General features: G+C 34.2%; 17 non-coding genes across 17 annotated transcripts; all 17 read left to right on the top strand.

Annotated features, from left to right (window-relative positions):
• Nucleotides 1–989: 989 nt before the first annotated feature.
• Nucleotides 990–1,062, top strand: Trnak-uuu (transfer RNA lysine (anticodon UUU)). Its single transcript has one exon. It is a non-coding gene; the product is annotated as a tRNA-Lys (tRNA).
• A 368-nt stretch (nt 1,063–1,430) lies between these two features.
• On the top strand, nt 1,431–1,503 carry Trnak-uuu (transfer RNA lysine (anticodon UUU)). The gene has a single exon. It is a non-coding gene; the product is annotated as a tRNA-Lys (tRNA).
• Nucleotides 1,504–2,494: 991 nt separating this feature from the next.
• Trnak-uuu (transfer RNA lysine (anticodon UUU)) lies at nt 2,495–2,567 on the top strand. Its single transcript has one exon. It is a non-coding gene; the product is annotated as a tRNA-Lys (tRNA).
• A 368-nt stretch (nt 2,568–2,935) lies between these two features.
• Trnak-uuu (transfer RNA lysine (anticodon UUU)) lies at nt 2,936–3,008 on the top strand. The gene has a single exon. It is a non-coding gene; the product is annotated as a tRNA-Lys (tRNA).
• Nucleotides 3,009–3,999: 991 nt separating this feature from the next.
• Trnak-uuu (transfer RNA lysine (anticodon UUU)) lies at nt 4,000–4,072 on the top strand. The gene has a single exon. It is a non-coding gene; the product is annotated as a tRNA-Lys (tRNA).
• A 368-nt stretch (nt 4,073–4,440) lies between these two features.
• On the top strand, nt 4,441–4,513 carry Trnak-uuu (transfer RNA lysine (anticodon UUU)). Its single transcript has one exon. It is a non-coding gene; the product is annotated as a tRNA-Lys (tRNA).
• A 991-nt stretch (nt 4,514–5,504) lies between these two features.
• On the top strand, nt 5,505–5,577 carry Trnak-uuu (transfer RNA lysine (anticodon UUU)). The gene has a single exon. It is a non-coding gene; the product is annotated as a tRNA-Lys (tRNA).
• Nucleotides 5,578–5,945: 368 nt separating this feature from the next.
• Trnak-uuu (transfer RNA lysine (anticodon UUU)) lies at nt 5,946–6,018 on the top strand. The gene has a single exon. It is a non-coding gene; the product is annotated as a tRNA-Lys (tRNA).
• Nucleotides 6,019–7,009: 991 nt separating this feature from the next.
• On the top strand, nt 7,010–7,082 carry Trnak-uuu (transfer RNA lysine (anticodon UUU)). Its single transcript has one exon. It is a non-coding gene; the product is annotated as a tRNA-Lys (tRNA).
• A 368-nt stretch (nt 7,083–7,450) lies between these two features.
• Trnak-uuu (transfer RNA lysine (anticodon UUU)) lies at nt 7,451–7,523 on the top strand. The gene has a single exon. It is a non-coding gene; the product is annotated as a tRNA-Lys (tRNA).
• A 991-nt stretch (nt 7,524–8,514) lies between these two features.
• On the top strand, nt 8,515–8,587 carry Trnak-uuu (transfer RNA lysine (anticodon UUU)). The gene has a single exon. It is a non-coding gene; the product is annotated as a tRNA-Lys (tRNA).
• Nucleotides 8,588–8,955: 368 nt separating this feature from the next.
• Trnak-uuu (transfer RNA lysine (anticodon UUU)) lies at nt 8,956–9,028 on the top strand. The gene has a single exon. It is a non-coding gene; the product is annotated as a tRNA-Lys (tRNA).
• A 991-nt stretch (nt 9,029–10,019) lies between these two features.
• On the top strand, nt 10,020–10,092 carry Trnak-uuu (transfer RNA lysine (anticodon UUU)). The gene has a single exon. It is a non-coding gene; the product is annotated as a tRNA-Lys (tRNA).
• Nucleotides 10,093–10,460: 368 nt separating this feature from the next.
• On the top strand, nt 10,461–10,533 carry Trnak-uuu (transfer RNA lysine (anticodon UUU)). The gene has a single exon. It is a non-coding gene; the product is annotated as a tRNA-Lys (tRNA).
• Nucleotides 10,534–11,524: 991 nt separating this feature from the next.
• Nucleotides 11,525–11,597, top strand: Trnak-uuu (transfer RNA lysine (anticodon UUU)). Its single transcript has one exon. It is a non-coding gene; the product is annotated as a tRNA-Lys (tRNA).
• A 368-nt stretch (nt 11,598–11,965) lies between these two features.
• On the top strand, nt 11,966–12,038 carry Trnak-uuu (transfer RNA lysine (anticodon UUU)). Its single transcript has one exon. It is a non-coding gene; the product is annotated as a tRNA-Lys (tRNA).
• A 7,314-nt stretch (nt 12,039–19,352) lies between these two features.
• Trnak-uuu (transfer RNA lysine (anticodon UUU)) lies at nt 19,353–19,425 on the top strand. Its single transcript has one exon. It is a non-coding gene; the product is annotated as a tRNA-Lys (tRNA).
• The last annotated feature ends 778 nt before the right edge of the window (nt 19,426–20,203 follow it).

Below are 20,203 nucleotides of genomic sequence, written 5' to 3'. Positions count from 1 at the left end.
TGAATTTTTGGCAAACTTTATTGTTATAGTACTATGTGTTCTTGTTATGGATAGGTTCGAAAACAAGTTTTGCTTGCAAAACATGAAAAACGTCAAAGTAAACGACAACATGATCTCCACCGCCTCTTTCCGTGACGAAAGATAGGTTTATATAATATGTGGACTGATATATCATCAATATGAGCATTTATTTTCGAACGTTCGAATAGGTATTCATGATTCTTTATCTGGTTTGTTTAAACTTTTGTTGATTAATGAGTAGCACATGTATATTATAGCTGCATAAATGACTACTTTGAGGATTCAAACGTTTACATATTGAGGGATTTCACCAACTTATTACATACATGTGATATTTTTCATACTGAATTAGTTGATTTTTCAGGATAGAGTCATAGTTTTACGATCAACTTTATTTTGACTGTAATTTCGTTTGTCATCATTTCCTGACAGTCGCCTGAAAAAAGATTTTCGTCAATGAGAAAAAATAATTAGCAGAGCGTGGTTTCGATCCACGGACCTCTGGGTTATGGGCCCAGCACGCTTCCACTGCGCCACTCTGCTCATGAGATACAGTTATGACTTTTAACTATATAGAGTGCAACCAATCACACGCGTTGCATCAGAAAACGATATTCCCGCTAAAAAGCAAATTCTTCAAGACTTTTTTCACTAACGTTATGTTCTTGACCCGCATTTTGACTAAGAGAAATTTGATTTAGTGTTCTTAATTCGTTTCAGGCCAGGCAAACCTACGTTTCCCAGAATAATAATAGCAATTTCGGGATTTCCTTGTGTGAGAAGTCTATATCATAAAGCAAATTGAGAGCAGAACAGTTGTAAATAAGTTGATCTGTCTTAAAATTTCTATAAATTTGAAATGACTCTGTTAACGAAGTTGTACCGTACATTATATATATGCTTACCGTACATTATCTATATGCTAAATGAAAGGTATAAACTATATTGTTTTCTCAACAATATCGTCAGCCTGCGTAGCTCAGTCGGTAGAGCATCAGACTTTTAATCTGAGGGTCTAGGGTTCGAGTCCCTACGTGGGCGATTGTAATTTTTGCTCCTTTGAGGTGGATTGATATCGTTTCTGTTCTAGACATCATTTGTTTATACATGTTATAGGTGTGATCCCTATACCTAAGTTTGAACGACTCTACAATGTCGTCTGATTGCAATTTTATTAGCAGCTGACGATGGACACAGCTGCATGGTATTTATATAGAAAAGCATCGATCATAAGTTTTGATTTTCTTTTAATTTCGATGCAAACGGGTCAAATAATACAATAGAAACGTATTAAGTAGACTTGTAAAATAAATCTGGTCTTTTATATCAACTATTCTGTGGTATAACAAAAAGTTTTGAGAGAAACTGTTAATTATAAATGTGCAAAATTTGGGAGTGTTCTCTAAGTAGCCTGCGTAGCTCAGTCGGTAGAGCATCAGACTTTTAATCTGAGGGTCTAGGGTTCGAGTCCCTACGTGGGCGGCTGAATTTTTGGCAAACTTTATTGTTATAGTACTATGTGTTCTTGTTATGGATAGGTTCGAAAACAAGTTTTGCTTGCAAAACATGAAAAACGTCAAAGTAAACGACAACATGATCTCCACCGCCTCTTTCCGTGACGAAAGATAGGTTTATATAATATGTGGACTGATATATCATCAATATGAGCATTTATTTTCGAACGTTCGAATAGGTATTCATGATTCTTTATCTGGTTTGTTTAAACTTTTGTTGATTAATGAGTAGCACATGTATATTATAGCTGCATAAATGACTACTTTGAGGATTCAAACGTTTACATATTGAGGGATTTCACCAACTTATTACATACATGTGATATTTTTCATACTGAATTAGTTGATTTTTCAGGATAGAGTCATAGTTTTACGATCAACTTTATTTTGACTGTAATTTCGTTTGTCATCATTTCCTGACAGTCGCCTGAAAAAAGATTTTCGTCAATGAGAAAAAATAATTAGCAGAGCGTGGTTTCGATCCACGGACCTCTGGGTTATGGGCCCAGCACGCTTCCACTGCGCCACTCTGCTCATGAGATACAGTTATGACTTTTAACTATATAGAGTGCAACCAATCACACGCGTTGCATCAGAAAACGATATTCCCGCTAAAAAGCAAATTCTTCAAGACTTTTTTCACTAACGTTATGTTCTTGACCCGCATTTTGACTAAGAGAAATTTGATTTAGTGTTCTTAATTCGTTTCAGGCCAGGCAAACCTACGTTTCCCAGAATAATAATAGCAATTTCGGGATTTCCTTGTGTGAGAAGTCTATATCATAAAGCAAATTGAGAGCAGAACAGTTGTAAATAAGTTGATCTGTCTTAAAATTTCTATAAATTTGAAATGACTCTGTTAACGAAGTTGTACCGTACATTATATATATGCTTACCGTACATTATCTATATGCTAAATGAAAGGTATAAACTATATTGTTTTCTCAACAATATCGTCAGCCTGCGTAGCTCAGTCGGTAGAGCATCAGACTTTTAATCTGAGGGTCTAGGGTTCGAGTCCCTACGTGGGCGATTGTAATTTTTGCTCCTTTGAGGTGGATTGATATCGTTTCTGTTCTAGACATCATTTGTTTATACATGTTATAGGTGTGATCCCTATACCTAAGTTTGAACGACTCTACAATGTCGTCTGATTGCAATTTTATTAGCAGCTGACGATGGACACAGCTGCATGGTATTTATATAGAAAAGCATCGATCATAAGTTTTGATTTTCTTTTAATTTCGATGCAAACGGGTCAAATAATACAATAGAAACGTATTAAGTAGACTTGTAAAATAAATCTGGTCTTTTATATCAACTATTCTGTGGTATAACAAAAAGTTTTGAGAGAAACTGTTAATTATAAATGTGCAAAATTTGGGAGTGTTCTCTAAGTAGCCTGCGTAGCTCAGTCGGTAGAGCATCAGACTTTTAATCTGAGGGTCTAGGGTTCGAGTCCCTACGTGGGCGGCTGAATTTTTGGCAAACTTTATTGTTATAGTACTATGTGTTCTTGTTATGGATAGGTTCGAAAACAAGTTTTGCTTGCAAAACATGAAAAACGTCAAAGTAAACGACAACATGATCTCCACCGCCTCTTTCCGTGACGAAAGATAGGTTTATATAATATGTGGACTGATATATCATCAATATGAGCATTTATTTTCGAACGTTCGAATAGGTATTCATGATTCTTTATCTGGTTTGTTTAAACTTTTGTTGATTAATGAGTAGCACATGTATATTATAGCTGCATAAATGACTACTTTGAGGATTCAAACGTTTACATATTGAGGGATTTCACCAACTTATTACATACATGTGATATTTTTCATACTGAATTAGTTGATTTTTCAGGATAGAGTCATAGTTTTACGATCAACTTTATTTTGACTGTAATTTCGTTTGTCATCATTTCCTGACAGTCGCCTGAAAAAAGATTTTCGTCAATGAGAAAAAATAATTAGCAGAGCGTGGTTTCGATCCACGGACCTCTGGGTTATGGGCCCAGCACGCTTCCACTGCGCCACTCTGCTCATGAGATACAGTTATGACTTTTAACTATATAGAGTGCAACCAATCACACGCGTTGCATCAGAAAACGATATTCCCGCTAAAAAGCAAATTCTTCAAGACTTTTTTCACTAACGTTATGTTCTTGACCCGCATTTTGACTAAGAGAAATTTGATTTAGTGTTCTTAATTCGTTTCAGGCCAGGCAAACCTACGTTTCCCAGAATAATAATAGCAATTTCGGGATTTCCTTGTGTGAGAAGTCTATATCATAAAGCAAATTGAGAGCAGAACAGTTGTAAATAAGTTGATCTGTCTTAAAATTTCTATAAATTTGAAATGACTCTGTTAACGAAGTTGTACCGTACATTATATATATGCTTACCGTACATTATCTATATGCTAAATGAAAGGTATAAACTATATTGTTTTCTCAACAATATCGTCAGCCTGCGTAGCTCAGTCGGTAGAGCATCAGACTTTTAATCTGAGGGTCTAGGGTTCGAGTCCCTACGTGGGCGATTGTAATTTTTGCTCCTTTGAGGTGGATTGATATCGTTTCTGTTCTAGACATCATTTGTTTATACATGTTATAGGTGTGATCCCTATACCTAAGTTTGAACGACTCTACAATGTCGTCTGATTGCAATTTTATTAGCAGCTGACGATGGACACAGCTGCATGGTATTTATATAGAAAAGCATCGATCATAAGTTTTGATTTTCTTTTAATTTCGATGCAAACGGGTCAAATAATACAATAGAAACGTATTAAGTAGACTTGTAAAATAAATCTGGTCTTTTATATCAACTATTCTGTGGTATAACAAAAAGTTTTGAGAGAAACTGTTAATTATAAATGTGCAAAATTTGGGAGTGTTCTCTAAGTAGCCTGCGTAGCTCAGTCGGTAGAGCATCAGACTTTTAATCTGAGGGTCTAGGGTTCGAGTCCCTACGTGGGCGGCTGAATTTTTGGCAAACTTTATTGTTATAGTACTATGTGTTCTTGTTATGGATAGGTTCGAAAACAAGTTTTGCTTGCAAAACATGAAAAACGTCAAAGTAAACGACAACATGATCTCCACCGCCTCTTTCCGTGACGAAAGATAGGTTTATATAATATGTGGACTGATATATCATCAATATGAGCATTTATTTTCGAACGTTCGAATAGGTATTCATGATTCTTTATCTGGTTTGTTTAAACTTTTGTTGATTAATGAGTAGCACATGTATATTATAGCTGCATAAATGACTACTTTGAGGATTCAAACGTTTACATATTGAGGGATTTCACCAACTTATTACATACATGTGATATTTTTCATACTGAATTAGTTGATTTTTCAGGATAGAGTCATAGTTTTACGATCAACTTTATTTTGACTGTAATTTCGTTTGTCATCATTTCCTGACAGTCGCCTGAAAAAAGATTTTCGTCAATGAGAAAAAATAATTAGCAGAGCGTGGTTTCGATCCACGGACCTCTGGGTTATGGGCCCAGCACGCTTCCACTGCGCCACTCTGCTCATGAGATACAGTTATGACTTTTAACTATATAGAGTGCAACCAATCACACGCGTTGCATCAGAAAACGATATTCCCGCTAAAAAGCAAATTCTTCAAGACTTTTTTCACTAACGTTATGTTCTTGACCCGCATTTTGACTAAGAGAAATTTGATTTAGTGTTCTTAATTCGTTTCAGGCCAGGCAAACCTACGTTTCCCAGAATAATAATAGCAATTTCGGGATTTCCTTGTGTGAGAAGTCTATATCATAAAGCAAATTGAGAGCAGAACAGTTGTAAATAAGTTGATCTGTCTTAAAATTTCTATAAATTTGAAATGACTCTGTTAACGAAGTTGTACCGTACATTATATATATGCTTACCGTACATTATCTATATGCTAAATGAAAGGTATAAACTATATTGTTTTCTCAACAATATCGTCAGCCTGCGTAGCTCAGTCGGTAGAGCATCAGACTTTTAATCTGAGGGTCTAGGGTTCGAGTCCCTACGTGGGCGATTGTAATTTTTGCTCCTTTGAGGTGGATTGATATCGTTTCTGTTCTAGACATCATTTGTTTATACATGTTATAGGTGTGATCCCTATACCTAAGTTTGAACGACTCTACAATGTCGTCTGATTGCAATTTTATTAGCAGCTGACGATGGACACAGCTGCATGGTATTTATATAGAAAAGCATCGATCATAAGTTTTGATTTTCTTTTAATTTCGATGCAAACGGGTCAAATAATACAATAGAAACGTATTAAGTAGACTTGTAAAATAAATCTGGTCTTTTATATCAACTATTCTGTGGTATAACAAAAAGTTTTGAGAGAAACTGTTAATTATAAATGTGCAAAATTTGGGAGTGTTCTCTAAGTAGCCTGCGTAGCTCAGTCGGTAGAGCATCAGACTTTTAATCTGAGGGTCTAGGGTTCGAGTCCCTACGTGGGCGGCTGAATTTTTGGCAAACTTTATTGTTATAGTACTATGTGTTCTTGTTATGGATAGGTTCGAAAACAAGTTTTGCTTGCAAAACATGAAAAACGTCAAAGTAAACGACAACATGATCTCCACCGCCTCTTTCCGTGACGAAAGATAGGTTTATATAATATGTGGACTGATATATCATCAATATGAGCATTTATTTTCGAACGTTCGAATAGGTATTCATGATTCTTTATCTGGTTTGTTTAAACTTTTGTTGATTAATGAGTAGCACATGTATATTATAGCTGCATAAATGACTACTTTGAGGATTCAAACGTTTACATATTGAGGGATTTCACCAACTTATTACATACATGTGATATTTTTCATACTGAATTAGTTGATTTTTCAGGATAGAGTCATAGTTTTACGATCAACTTTATTTTGACTGTAATTTCGTTTGTCATCATTTCCTGACAGTCGCCTGAAAAAAGATTTTCGTCAATGAGAAAAAATAATTAGCAGAGCGTGGTTTCGATCCACGGACCTCTGGGTTATGGGCCCAGCACGCTTCCACTGCGTCACTCTGCTCATGAGATACAGTTATGACTTTTAACTATATAGAGTGCAACCAATCACACGCGTTGCATCAGAAAACGATATTCCCGCTAAAAAGCAAATTCTTCAAGACTTTTTTCACTAACGTTATGTTCTTGACCCGCATTTTGACTAAGAGAAATTTGATTTAGTGTTCTTAATTCGTTTCAGGCCAGGCAAACCTACGTTTCCCAGAATAATAATAGCAATTTCGGGATTTCCTTGTGTGAGAAGTCTATATCATAAAGCAAATTGAGAGCAGAACAGTTGTAAATAAGTTGATCTGTCTTAAAATTTCTATAAATTTGAAATGACTCTGTTAACGAAGTTGTACCGTACATTATATATATGCTTACCGTACATTATCTATATGCTAAATGAAAGGTATAAACTATATTGTTTTCTCAACAATATCGTCAGCCTGCGTAGCTCAGTCGGTAGAGCATCAGACTTTTAATCTGAGGGTCTAGGGTTCGAGTCCCTACGTGGGCGATTGTAATTTTTGCTCCTTTGAGGTGGATTGATATCGTTTCTGTTCTAGACATCATTTGTTTATACATGTTATAGGTGTGATCCCTATACCTAAGTTTGAACGACTCTACAATGTCGTCTGATTGCAATTTTATTAGCAGCTGACGATGGACACAGCTGCATGGTATTTATATAGAAAAGCATCGATCATAAGTTTTGATTTTCTTTTAATTTCGATGCAAACGGGTCAAATAATACAATAGAAACGTATTAAGTAGACTTGTAAAATAAATCTGGTCTTTTATATCAACTATTCTGTGGTATAACAAAAAGTTTTGAGAGAAACTGTTAATTATAAATGTGCAAAATTTGGGAGTGTTCTCTAAGTAGCCTGCGTAGCTCAGTCGGTAGAGCATCAGACTTTTAATCTGAGGGTCTAGGGTTCGAGTCCCTACGTGGGCGGCTGAATTTTTGGCAAACTTTATTGTTATAGTACTATGTGTTCTTGTTATGGATAGGTTCGAAAACAAGTTTTGCTTGCAAAACATGAAAAACGTCAAAGTAAACGACAACATGATCTCCACCGCCTCTTTCCGTGACGAAAGATAGGTTTATATAATATGTGGACTGATATATCATCAATATGAGCATTTATTTTCGAACGTTCGAATAGGTATTCATGATTCTTTATCTGGTTTGTTTAAACTTTTGTTGATTAATGAGTAGCACATGTATATTATAGCTGCATAAATGACTACTTTGAGGATTCAAACGTTTACATATTGAGGGATTTCACCAACTTATTACATACATGTGATATTTTTCATACTGAATTAGTTGATTTTTCAGGATAGAGTCATAGTTTTACGATCAACTTTATTTTGACTGTAATTTCGTTTGTCATCATTTCCTGACAGTCGCCTGAAAAAAGATTTTCGTCAATGAGAAAAAATAATTAGCAGAGCGTGGTTTCGATCCACGGACCTCTGGGTTATGGGCCCAGCACGCTTCCACTGCGCCACTCTGCTCATGAGATACAGTTATGACTTTTAACTATATAGAGTGCAACCAATCACACGCGTTGCATCAGAAAACGATATTCCCGCTAAAAAGCAAATTCTTCAAGACTTTTTTCACTAACGTTATGTTCTTGACCCGCATTTTGACTAAGAGAAATTTGATTTAGTGTTCTTAATTCGTTTCAGGCCAGGCAAACCTACGTTTCCCAGAATAATAATAGCAATTTCGGGATTTCCTTGTGTGAGAAGTCTATATCATAAAGCAAATTGAGAGCAGAACAGTTGTAAATAAGTTGATCTGTCTTAAAATTTCTATAAATTTGAAATGACTCTGTTAACGAAGTTGTACCGTACATTATATATATGCTTACCGTACATTATCTATATGCTAAATGAAAGGTATAAACTATATTGTTTTCTCAACAATATCGTCAGCCTGCGTAGCTCAGTCGGTAGAGCATCAGACTTTTAATCTGAGGGTCTAGGGTTCGAGTCCCTACGTGGGCGATTGTAATTTTTGCTCCTTTGAGGTGGATTGATATCGTTTCTGTTCTAGACATCATTTGTTTATACATGTTATAGGTGTGATCCCTATACCTAAGTTTGAACGACTCTACAATGTCGTCTGATTGCAATTTTATTAGCAGCTGACGATGGACACAGCTGCATGGTATTTATATAGAAAAGCATCGATCATAAGTTTTGATTTTCTTTTAATTTCGATGCAAACGGGTCAAATAATACAATAGAAACGTATTAAGTAGACTTGTAAAATAAATCTGGTCTTTTATATCAACTATTCTGTGGTATAACAAAAAGTTTTGAGAGAAACTGTTAATTATAAATGTGCAAAATTTGGGAGTGTTCTCTAAGTAGCCTGCGTAGCTCAGTCGGTAGAGCATCAGACTTTTAATCTGAGGGTCTAGGGTTCGAGTCCCTACGTGGGCGGCTGAATTTTTGGCAAACTTTATTGTTATAGTACTATGTGTTCTTGTTATGGATAGGTTCGAAAACAAGTTTTGCTTGCAAAACATGAAAAACGTCAAAGTAAACGACAACATGATCTCCACCGCCTCTTTCCGTGACGAAAGATAGGTTTATATAATATGTGGACTGATATATCATCAATATGAGCATTTATTTTCGAACGTTCGAATAGGTATTCATGATTCTTTATCTGGTTTGTTTAAACTTTTGTTGATTAATGAGTAGCACATGTATATTATAGCTGCATAAATGACTACTTTGAGGATTCAAACGTTTACATATTGAGGGATTTCACCAACTTATTACATACATGTGATATTTTTCATACTGAATTAGTTGATTTTTCAGGATAGAGTCATAGTTTTACGATCAACTTTATTTTGACTGTAATTTCGTTTGTCATCATTTCCTGACAGTCGCCTGAAAAAAGATTTTCGTCAATGAGAAAAAATAATTAGCAGAGCGTGGTTTCGATCCACGGACCTCTGGGTTATGGGCCCAGCACGCTTCCACTGCGCCACTCTGCTCATGAGATACAGTTATGACTTTTAACTATATAGAGTGCAACCAATCACACGCGTTGCATCAGAAAACGATATTCCCGCTAAAAAGCAAATTCTTCAAGACTTTTTTCACTAACGTTATGTTCTTGACCCGCATTTTGACTAAGAGAAATTTGATTTAGTGTTCTTAATTCGTTTCAGGCCAGGCAAACCTACGTTTCCCAGAATAATAATAGCAATTTCGGGATTTCCTTGTGTGAGAAGTCTATATCATAAAGCAAATTGAGAGCAGAACAGTTGTAAATAAGTTGATCTGTCTTAAAATTTCTATAAATTTGAAATGACTCTGTTAACGAAGTTGTACCGTACATTATATATATGCTTACCGTACATTATCTATATGCTAAATGAAAGGTATAAACTATATTGTTTTCTCAACAATATCGTCAGCCTGCGTAGCTCAGTCGGTAGAGCATCAGACTTTTAATCTGAGGGTCTAGGGTTCGAGTCCCTACGTGGGCGATTGTAATTTTTGCTCCTTTGAGGTGGATTGATATCGTTTCTGTTCTAGACATCATTTGTTTATACATGTTATAGGTGTGATCCCTATACCTAAGTTTGAACGACTCTACAATGTCGTCTGATTGCAATTTTATTAGCAGCTGACGATGGACACAGCTGCATGGTATTTATATAGAAAAGCATCGATCATAAGTTTTGATTTTCTTTTAATTTCGATGCAAACGGGTCAAATAATACAATAGAAACGTATTAAGTAGACTTGTAAAATAAATCTGGTCTTTTATATCAACTATTCTGTGGTATAACAAAAAGTTTTGAGAGAAACTGTTAATTATAAATGTGCAAAATTTGGGAGTGTTCTCTAAGTAGCCTGCGTAGCTCAGTCGGTAGAGCATCAGACTTTTAATCTGAGGGTCTAGGGTTCGAGTCCCTACGTGGGCGGCTGAATTTTTGGCAAACTTTATTGTTATAGTACTATGTGTTCTTGTTATGGATAGGTTCGAAAACAAGTTTTGCTTGCAAAACATGAAAAACGTCAAAGTAAACGACAACATGATCTCCACCGCCTCTTTCCGTGACGAAAGATAGGTTTATATAATATGTGGACTGATATATCATCAATATGAGCATTTATTTTCGAACGTTCGAATAGGTATTCATGATTCTTTATCTGGTTTGTTTAAACTTTTGTTGATTAATGAGTAGCACATGTATATTATAGCTGCATAAATGACTACTTTGAGGATTCAAACGTTTACATATTGAGGGATTTCACCAACTTATTACATACATGTGATATTTTTCATACTGAATTAGTTGATTTTTCAGGATAGAGTCATAGTTTTACGATCAACTTTATTTTGACTGTAATTTCGTTTGTCATCATTTCCTGACAGTCGCCTGAAAAAAGATTTTCGTCAATGAGAAAAAATAATTAGCAGAGCGTGGTTTCGATCCACGGACCTCTGGGTTATGGGCCCAGCACGCTTCCACTGCGCCACTCTGCTCATGAGATACAGTTATGACTTTTAACTATATAGAGTGCAACCAATCACACGCGTTGCATCAGAAAACGATATTCCCGCTAAAAAGCAAATTCTTCAAGACTTTTTTCACTAACGTTATGTTCTTGACCCGCATTTTGACTAAGAGAAATTTGATTTAGTGTTCTTAATTCGTTTCAGGCCAGGCAAACCTACGTTTCCCAGAATAATAATAGCAATTTCGGGATTTCCTTGTGTGAGAAGTCTATATCATAAAGCAAATTGAGAGCAGAACAGTTGTAAATAAGTTGATCTGTCTTAAAATTTCTATAAATTTGAAATGACTCTGTTAACGAAGTTGTACCGTACATTATATATATGCTTACCGTACATTATCTATATGCTAAATGAAAGGTATAAACTATATTGTTTTCTCAACAATATCGTCAGCCTGCGTAGCTCAGTCGGTAGAGCATCAGACTTTTAATCTGAGGGTCTAGGGTTCGAGTCCCTACGTGGGCGATTGTAATTTTTGCTCCTTTGAGGTGGATTGATATCGTTTCTGTTCTAGACATCATTTGTTTATACATGTTATAGGTGTGATCCCTATACCTAAGTTTGAACGACTCTACAATGTCGTCTGATTGCAATTTTATTAGCAGCTGACGATGGACACAGCTGCATGGTATTTATATAGAAAAGCATCGATCATAAGTTTTGATTTTCTTTTAATTTCGATGCAAACGGGTCAAATAATACAATAGAAACGTATTAAGTAGACTTGTAAAATAAATCTGGTCTTTTATATCAACTATTCTGTGGTATAACAAAAAGTTTTGAGAGAAACTGTTAATTATAAATGTGCAAAATTTGGGAGTGTTCTCTAAGTAGCCTGCGTAGCTCAGTCGGTAGAGCATCAGACTTTTAATCTGAGGGTCTAGGGTTCGAGTCCCTACGTGGGCGGCTGAATTTTTGGCAAACTTTATTGTTATAGTACTATGTGTTCTTGTTATGGATAGGTTCGAAAACAAGTTTTGCTTGCAAAACATGAAAAACGTCAAAGTAAACGACAACATGATCTCCACCGCCTCTTTCCGTGACGAAAGATAGGTTTATATAATATGTGGACTGATATATCATCAATATGAGCATTTATTTTCGAACGTTCGAATAGGTATTCATGATTCTTTATCTGGTTTGTTTAAACTTTTGTTGATTAATGAGTAGCACATGTATATTATAGCTGCATAAATGACTACTTTGAGGATTCAAACGTTTACATATTGAGGGATTTCACCAACTTATTACATACATGTGATATTTTTCATACTGAATTAGTTGATTTTTCAGGATAGAGTCATAGTTTTACGATCAACTTTATTTTGACTGTAATTTCGTTTGTCATCATTTCCTGACAGTCGCCTGAAAAAAGATTTTCGTCAATGAGAAAAAATAATTAGCAGAGCGTGGTTTCGATCCACGGACCTCTGGGTTATGGGCCCAGCACGCTTCCACTGCGCCACTCTGCTCATGAGATACAGTTATGACTTTTAACTATATAGAGTGCAACCAATCACACGCGTTGCATCAGAAAACGATATTCCCGCTAAAAAGCAAATTCTTCAAGACTTTTTTCACTAACGTTATGTTCTTGACCCGCATTTTGACTAAGAGAAATTTGATTTAGTGTTCTTAATTCGTTTCAGGCCAGGCAAACCTACGTTTCCCAGAATAATAATAGCAATTTCGGGATTTCCTTGTGTGAGAAGTCTATATCATAAAGCAAATTGAGAGCAGAACAGTTGTAAATAAGTTGATCTGTCTTAAAATTTCTATAAATTTGAAATGACTCTGTTAACGAAGTTGTACCGTACATTATATATATGCTTACCGTACATTATCTATATGCTAAATGAAAGGTATAAACTATATTGTTTTCTCAACAATATCGTCAGCCTGCGTAGCTCAGTCGGTAGAGCATCAGACTTTGATAGCTGAATGAAGCACAGCCGGACATAGATGTTGTTTACATTCCTCCGATGTGATTTTGCTGTTTTCAGTGTATAAATGGACCTAATTTCATATTGAAAGGTATTTTCAAACATTGTTATACTTCCGTTTATGAATACGAGTATTTATTAACACTTATTTAACATTTAAACCCCTTACACCGGCGATTTAGTCGTTTGGTGAAAGGGGGGTGGAACGGTGCACTCGTCTGTTTAGGGGTGAACTTGCTTTCGAAAAACCAAAATGACCGGCGGAAATGAATATTTTGGAAAAGGACCACAAGGATTCGGGAAAGGGCCTGAGAAAGTTCCTAAGAGTAAAGATAATTATGTCATGGAGATAAAAAGATATTCGAGAGACTGTACTATTCGTGTAATAGGAATATCAACAGAAAATGTGCAAGCAATTTCTGTGATAAGGGCAATTGAGCATGTCACAGGTTTGAACTCTGTGCTTGCTGTGGTTAAGGATGATACCTCTTCGTACGATGTTACGCTTGACTCCAAGTCTAATGCAACAAAAATACTTAGTGGAGTTGAGATTTTAGACAAAGATTACGAATGTTCGTTAATGTACTCAGATACGACAGTTGTGTCTTTCATGTACATCCCAGCATTCATTGATGATGACGATATTATAGACATGTTAAGAGATAGGGGAATTAAAATCGTTTCACCAGTATTCAGAAGAGTTGTACCGGGTACGCAGGTAGCCGATGGAACGCGATTTGTAAAATGTGTTTTTCCACCTCATATAATTGCACTTCCATGGAGTATGCCTTTTAAGGTTGGTAAAAACACAAAATATTACAAATGTGTTCACAATAACCAGACAAAGGTTTGTTCAGAATGCTATTCACCTGAACATGTTCACAAAAACTGTCCATACATTATTTGTACTGGTTGTGGAGAACAGGGTCATGTTGCGAGAAGGTGTCGTGCAGCAAAGTGTGAACATTGTCATGAACTACCATTGAAATGTAAATGTCAGAAGGGAGATAATTTGAAAACGCGACCGCAGCCAATCATTGCTAAGTGCAATGTTTGTGATAAAATCGCGTGTAGTTGCGTGAATGAGGTAAACAACGTGGAAGCAACGGGAGTCAATGATACGAGTACTTCGCAAGAAGAAACCAATAACGAAGTGTCAGAACAAACCGAGGTTAAAAGTGTTGATGTACCAGAAAGTGAAGGACTTGTCGATGATATTCATCATAACAAAAATGAATTGATTGTTGAAGCTGCCGTGCACATGGAAAATATTGTACAGCATGAGACAAGAAAGAGAAAAATTGCTAATTCGGACGATAATTGTTCCGAGTCAGATGGGAATATTGATGAAGATGTGAAAGATGATGATGAAGTTGATATCTCTGTTCCTAGTGTTAGTGCCGTTGAGGAAGAGAAAAAAGATGAAAAAACTGGCAAAAAAGTTAAACGTAACGGAGATAGCACTCTTCTAAGTGAGGAAGTTGTTAATGAAAATTTAGATTTTGGAGATTTTGATCCCGATCATTGGGAAAAACGAAACGACACCCTTTGTGATGTTACTTTAAACAACGCAGAGGGTGGTAGTGGTGATGGTGATGATGACTCCTCTGTCTGTGTTGAAGAAAACATGGACGAAGGAGGTGACACAAACGAAGAGGTGGATGTTTTTTCTCTCTCTGCTAAAGAGCTTAGGAAATATAAAAAGCAACAACGAAAGCTTACAAGAAGGTCTTCGTTGAATCCCAAACCTAATGTTAATGCTGGTAGAAGCTCGAAGGTGTCTGAAAATAAAAAGAAAAATGGATAACAAATTTTATTTTTTTATTTGTATTATAATGGTGCTGATTTGTTCGTTTAATTGTAATGGTTTAAAAAATGTGAATAATTTTCAAAATTTTGTATCTGTTTTATATGATAGAAGGGCTACTTTTGCTTTGTTGCAAGAGACTTTCTGGGATAAATCATATGTTGATGGAATACAAAATATGTATGAAGGGAAAATATATGAATGTAATGGTTATAATAGTAGGCAAGGTGTTGCTATCATGGTTGCTAATAGTGTAAAAGATAAAACAAAATTAGTTTATAAAGATGATGAAGGAAGGTTTATACATGTTTCATATGAAACAGATGGTCAAATTTTTAATTTTGTATCTGTTTATGCACCTAATAATTGTATAGAAAGAGCAAGATATTTTAAGTTTGTTAACAGTTATATTGAAAATTTACAAAATGTTATAATAGGGGGAGATTTTAATACAACTCTGTCAAACTTAGACAAAGGAGGTAAATCTAAACATTGTATTGATGAGGCATATAGAGAATTAAATAAAACTATGTGTAATTGTAATATATATGATGTATGGAGAGCAAGAAATGAATGTAAAAAAATATTTTCTTGGAAAAGAATATGTAATAATATATTGCAGCAGAGTAGAATAGACTATTTTTTAATTAGTAAATCCTTATCACCAAATGTACAAAATGTGTATTATAATGAAACAAGCTTTAGTGATCATACATATGTTTTTATGAATTTTAACTTTTGTGTTGTTGAACGAGGCCCTGGAATATGGGTGTTGAATAATACTGTATTGTCAAATGTAAATTATGTAAAAAGAGTTAAAGAGATTATAGTTGAATCTATGAATTGTTCTTTATATGACAGTGAACCACTTATTTGGTGGGATAATTTGAAATATAGAATTAAGAGATATTCTCAAGTTTTTTCTTCAGATTTAGTTAAGGAAAAGAAAAGGGATTTTTTTTATATACAAAATAAAATACAAAGGTTATGTGCTTTACAAGCAAGTGGTATAGATATAGATGTAACTAGATTAGAAACATTGCAATTAGATCTTAGTAAATATGAATTAGATAAATGTAAAGGTGCTATTTTACGATCTAAAGCCACATGGGCTACAGAGGGTGACAAAAATACAAAATATTTTCTAAACTTAGAAAAGTATAGACAGGAAAGTAATTCTGTGAAAGAATTGTATAATGTAAATGATGAAATTGTAAATGATACTGATGGGATTTTAGATATTGAATATAATTTTTACAAAGAGTTGTACTCTTGTGTTGAGATAGAAACTGATAAACTATGTGATTTTTTACAACATGTTGATAAAAAGGTTGATGACGATGATAAAGAGATTTGTGACTCAGATATAACATTTAATGAAATTGCTGAGGCCTTATCATCGATGTCTAAGAATAAGAGTCCAGGCTCAGATGGACTTACTACAGAATTTTATTGTACTTTTTACGATTCACTTAGAGAGATTTTATATAAAGTTTTTAATGCTGTTTATGATGAAGGTATTTTATCAAGATCAATGAGATCCGGTGTTATCAGTTTAATTTTTAAGAAAAAAGGTGATAAAAGAGGTATTAAAAATTATAGACCTATTTCATTACTGCAAGTTGATTACAAAATTTTAGCTCGTGTCATGGCAAATAGATTTAAAAAAGTATTGCCAAAAATAGTGTCTGAAAATCAAACTTGTTGTATAGTAGGAAGAGATATTTCTAATAGTATTGCAAATGTACGAGATATTATAACTTTAGTAGAAAATGATGATATGGAAGGATATATTGTAAAAGCTGACCAAGAAAAAGCCTTTGATAGGCTTAGTCATGAGTACATGTTAAGTGTATTAAAGAAATTTGGTTTTGGTGAAAGTTTTATTAAATGGATTACAATTTTTTATAATGAAATAAATAGCTCTGTAAAATGTAATGGTTTTTTAACCAAGTATTTTGCTATTAAGAATGGGATAAGACAAGGCTGTCCAATTAGTGCTCTGTTATATGTTTTGGCAGCTGAGCCTTTACAATGTATGATTACCAATAATTGTAATATTTCCGGAATCAATATTCCAATGTCAGAAAAAGTGTGTAAAATGTTTCAACATGCTGATGATACTACTGTAACTGTATCTGATAAGAAGTCAATTGATGAAGTATTTAATGTATTTGAATTGTATGGTAAATGTTCTGGTGCTAAAATAAATAGGCAAAAGTCAGAAATAATGCCTATTGGGAAAGGTTGTATGACAGAAAATGAACAAAATTGCCATGGTCTCAAAATTTGTGAAAATGAAATTTTGTTATTAGGTGTTTATATTGGCAAAAATGAACATGTATGTAATGAATTGAATTGGAGAGGAAAATTAAATAAAATCAAGATGTTATTAAATATGTGGATACAAAGAAAATTGACAATACATGGTAGAGTAAATGTAATAACCTCTCTGTTAATGTCTAGATTGTGGTATAATTTATTTGTTACTTCTATGCCTGAATGGGCTATTGAAGAAATGAAGAGACTATGTGTTAACTTTGTGTGGAATGGTGGTGCACACCTTGTACAGTATAATACTATTATTTGTGATAAAAATAAAGGTGGTTTACATCTGCCTGATATTAAATCAAAAATTTGTGCTTTTAGATTGAAGTTTTTAGCCAGATTTTTAAATGAAGATTATAAAGTAATATGGAAAGACATTTTTAGGTATTTTATTTCCAAAGTATTGAATATGAAATTGGCAGAAGACATTGTATTCATGTCATTAAAAGATAAATATATGTCTTGTATTCCTGTGATATACAAAGAAATGTTAAAATCATTCTGCTTTATACGAGAAAATGTGTCATTTGATTATACAGTTGAAAATATTTATAATCAACCGTTGTTTTGTAATTCAGAAATTTTGATATGTGGGAAAACAATTTTATGGAATGATTTTATAGAGGCTGGAATAATTCAGTTGAAAGACATTTGTTATGAGGTGAAACCTGGGTTTTTACCTCAAAACGCTATTGTAGAAATTGTTGCTAATGGGAATGATGAATATGATATAGATAGTATTATAAAACGTTATAGATCACTTCAGTCTGCTTTACCAGAATTGTGGACTAAAACTGTAGGGACTGAGGTGTATCATAGAACAAACAATAGAAACATTGACATTAATTTGAATATGAATTGTAAACTTGTTGATTTTAAGATGTGTTCATCAAAACAGTTATATTGTCTTGTTATTGATAAATTGTGTCAGCAACCAAAATCTGTTGACAAATGGATGAATATCTTTCAAGATGACGAAAGTATTATGCATAAAGTATGGAAAATAGTTAATATGTTTTGGAAACCGTCATTAATGACGGAGCTTGATTTTAAAATAGCTCACTGTTGTATATTTACAAACGAACGTTTATTAAAAATGAAGTTGGTAGATAATGATTTGTGTGATATTTGTTGCAATGAAATAGAAGATATTATGCATTTGTTTATAAAGTGTTCTGAATTATATGACTTTCATCAGTATTTGATTACAAAAGTAGAGTTATCATTAGATACTTGTGATTCAGATCAAGTGAATTCTGTTGTATATGAACAAATATTTATGCTCGGTTTAACTGTGACAATCAATGGTGTGAATGCCAGTTTTGTTAACTTTATGTTATCAGTTGCACGTTACTGTATATTTAGAAGAAGAAATCTTGTAAAAAATAATGTGAAGAATATTGATATTTTAAGATTTTTTCAATACACATTGAAGCATTATGTGACTTATTTTAATGAATATTTGTGTCAAATGAAGAATATGAGCAACATATTTGAAAAGCATTTCCTACTGCATAATTCTATACTGCAGAAAACAGACAGTGATGTGATTATATTTGATCTCTGATGTACTAATGAACTGTAATCTTAGATAACTGTAAGATAGATTTTGTATTATGTAATTAGAAATGTATTGTATTGTGTAACTCAACTGTGATAGATATATTTCAATGATTTTATTTATGTAATGTGATGTTTGATTTTAATAAAGATAAAAAAAAAGAGCATCAGACTTTTAATCTGAGGGTCTAGGGTTCGAGTCCCTACGTGGGCGATTGTAATTTTTGCTCCTTTGAGGTGGATTGATATCGTTTCTGTTCTAGACATCATTTGTTTATACATGTTATAGGTGTGATCCCTATACCTAAGTTTGAACGACTCTACAATGTCGTCTGATTGCAATTTTATTAGCAGCTGACGATGGACACAGCTGCATGGTATTTATATAGAAAAGCATCGATCATAAGTTTTGATTTTCTTTTAATTTCGATGCAAACGGGTCAAATAATACAATAGAAACGTATTAAGTAGACTTGTAAAATAAATCTGGTCTTTTATATCAACTATTCTGTGGTATAACAAAAAGTTTTGAGAGAAACTGTTAATTATAAATGTGCAAAATTTGGGAGTGTTCTCTAAGTAGCCTGCGTAGCTCAGTCGGTAGAGCATCAGACTTTTAATCTGAGGGTCTAGGGTTCGAGTCCCTACGTGGGCGGCTGAATTTTTGGCAAACTTTATTGTTATAGTACTATGTGTTCTTGTTATGGATAGGTTCGAAAACAAGTTTTGCTTGCAAAACATGAAAAACGTCAAAGTAAACGACAACATGATCTCCACCGCCTCTTTCCGTGACGAAAGATAGGTTTATATAATATGTGGACTGATATATCATCAATATGAGCATTTATTTTCGAACGTTCGAATAGGTATTCATGATTCTTTATCTGGTTTGTTTAAACTTTTGTTGATTAATGAGTAGCACATGTATATTATAGCTGCATAAATGACTACTTTGAGGATTCAAACGTTTACATATTGAGGGATTTCACCAACTTATTACATACATGTGATATTTTTCATACTGAATTAGTTGATTTTTCAGGATAGAGTCATAGTTTTACGATCAACTTTATTTTGACTGTAATTTCGTTTGTCATCATTTCCTGACAGTCGCCTGAAAAAAGATTTTCGTCAATGAGAAAAAATAATTAGCAGAGCGTGGTTTCGATCCACGGACCTCTGGGTTATGGGCCCAGCACGCTTCCACTGCGCCACTCTGCTCATGAGATACAGTTATGACTTTTAACTATATAGAGTGCAACCAATCACACGCGTTGCATCAGAAAACGATATTCCCGCTAAAAAGCAAATTCTTCAAGACTTTTTTCACTAACGTTATGTTCTTGACCCGCATTTTGACTAAGAGAAATTTGATTTAGTGTTCTTAATTCGTTTCAGGCCAGGCAAACCTACGTTTCCCAGAATAATAATAG

The sequence above is a fragment of the Mytilus trossulus genome, chromosome 10 (assembly GCF_036588685.1).
Source record: "Mytilus trossulus isolate FHL-02 chromosome 10, PNRI_Mtr1.1.1.hap1, whole genome shotgun sequence".
NCBI classification, from domain to species: Eukaryota; Metazoa; Mollusca; class Bivalvia; order Mytilida; family Mytilidae; genus Mytilus; species Mytilus trossulus.
The sequence above is the reverse complement of the archived record's forward strand: the minus strand, read 5'-3'. Positions and strand labels throughout refer to the sequence as shown.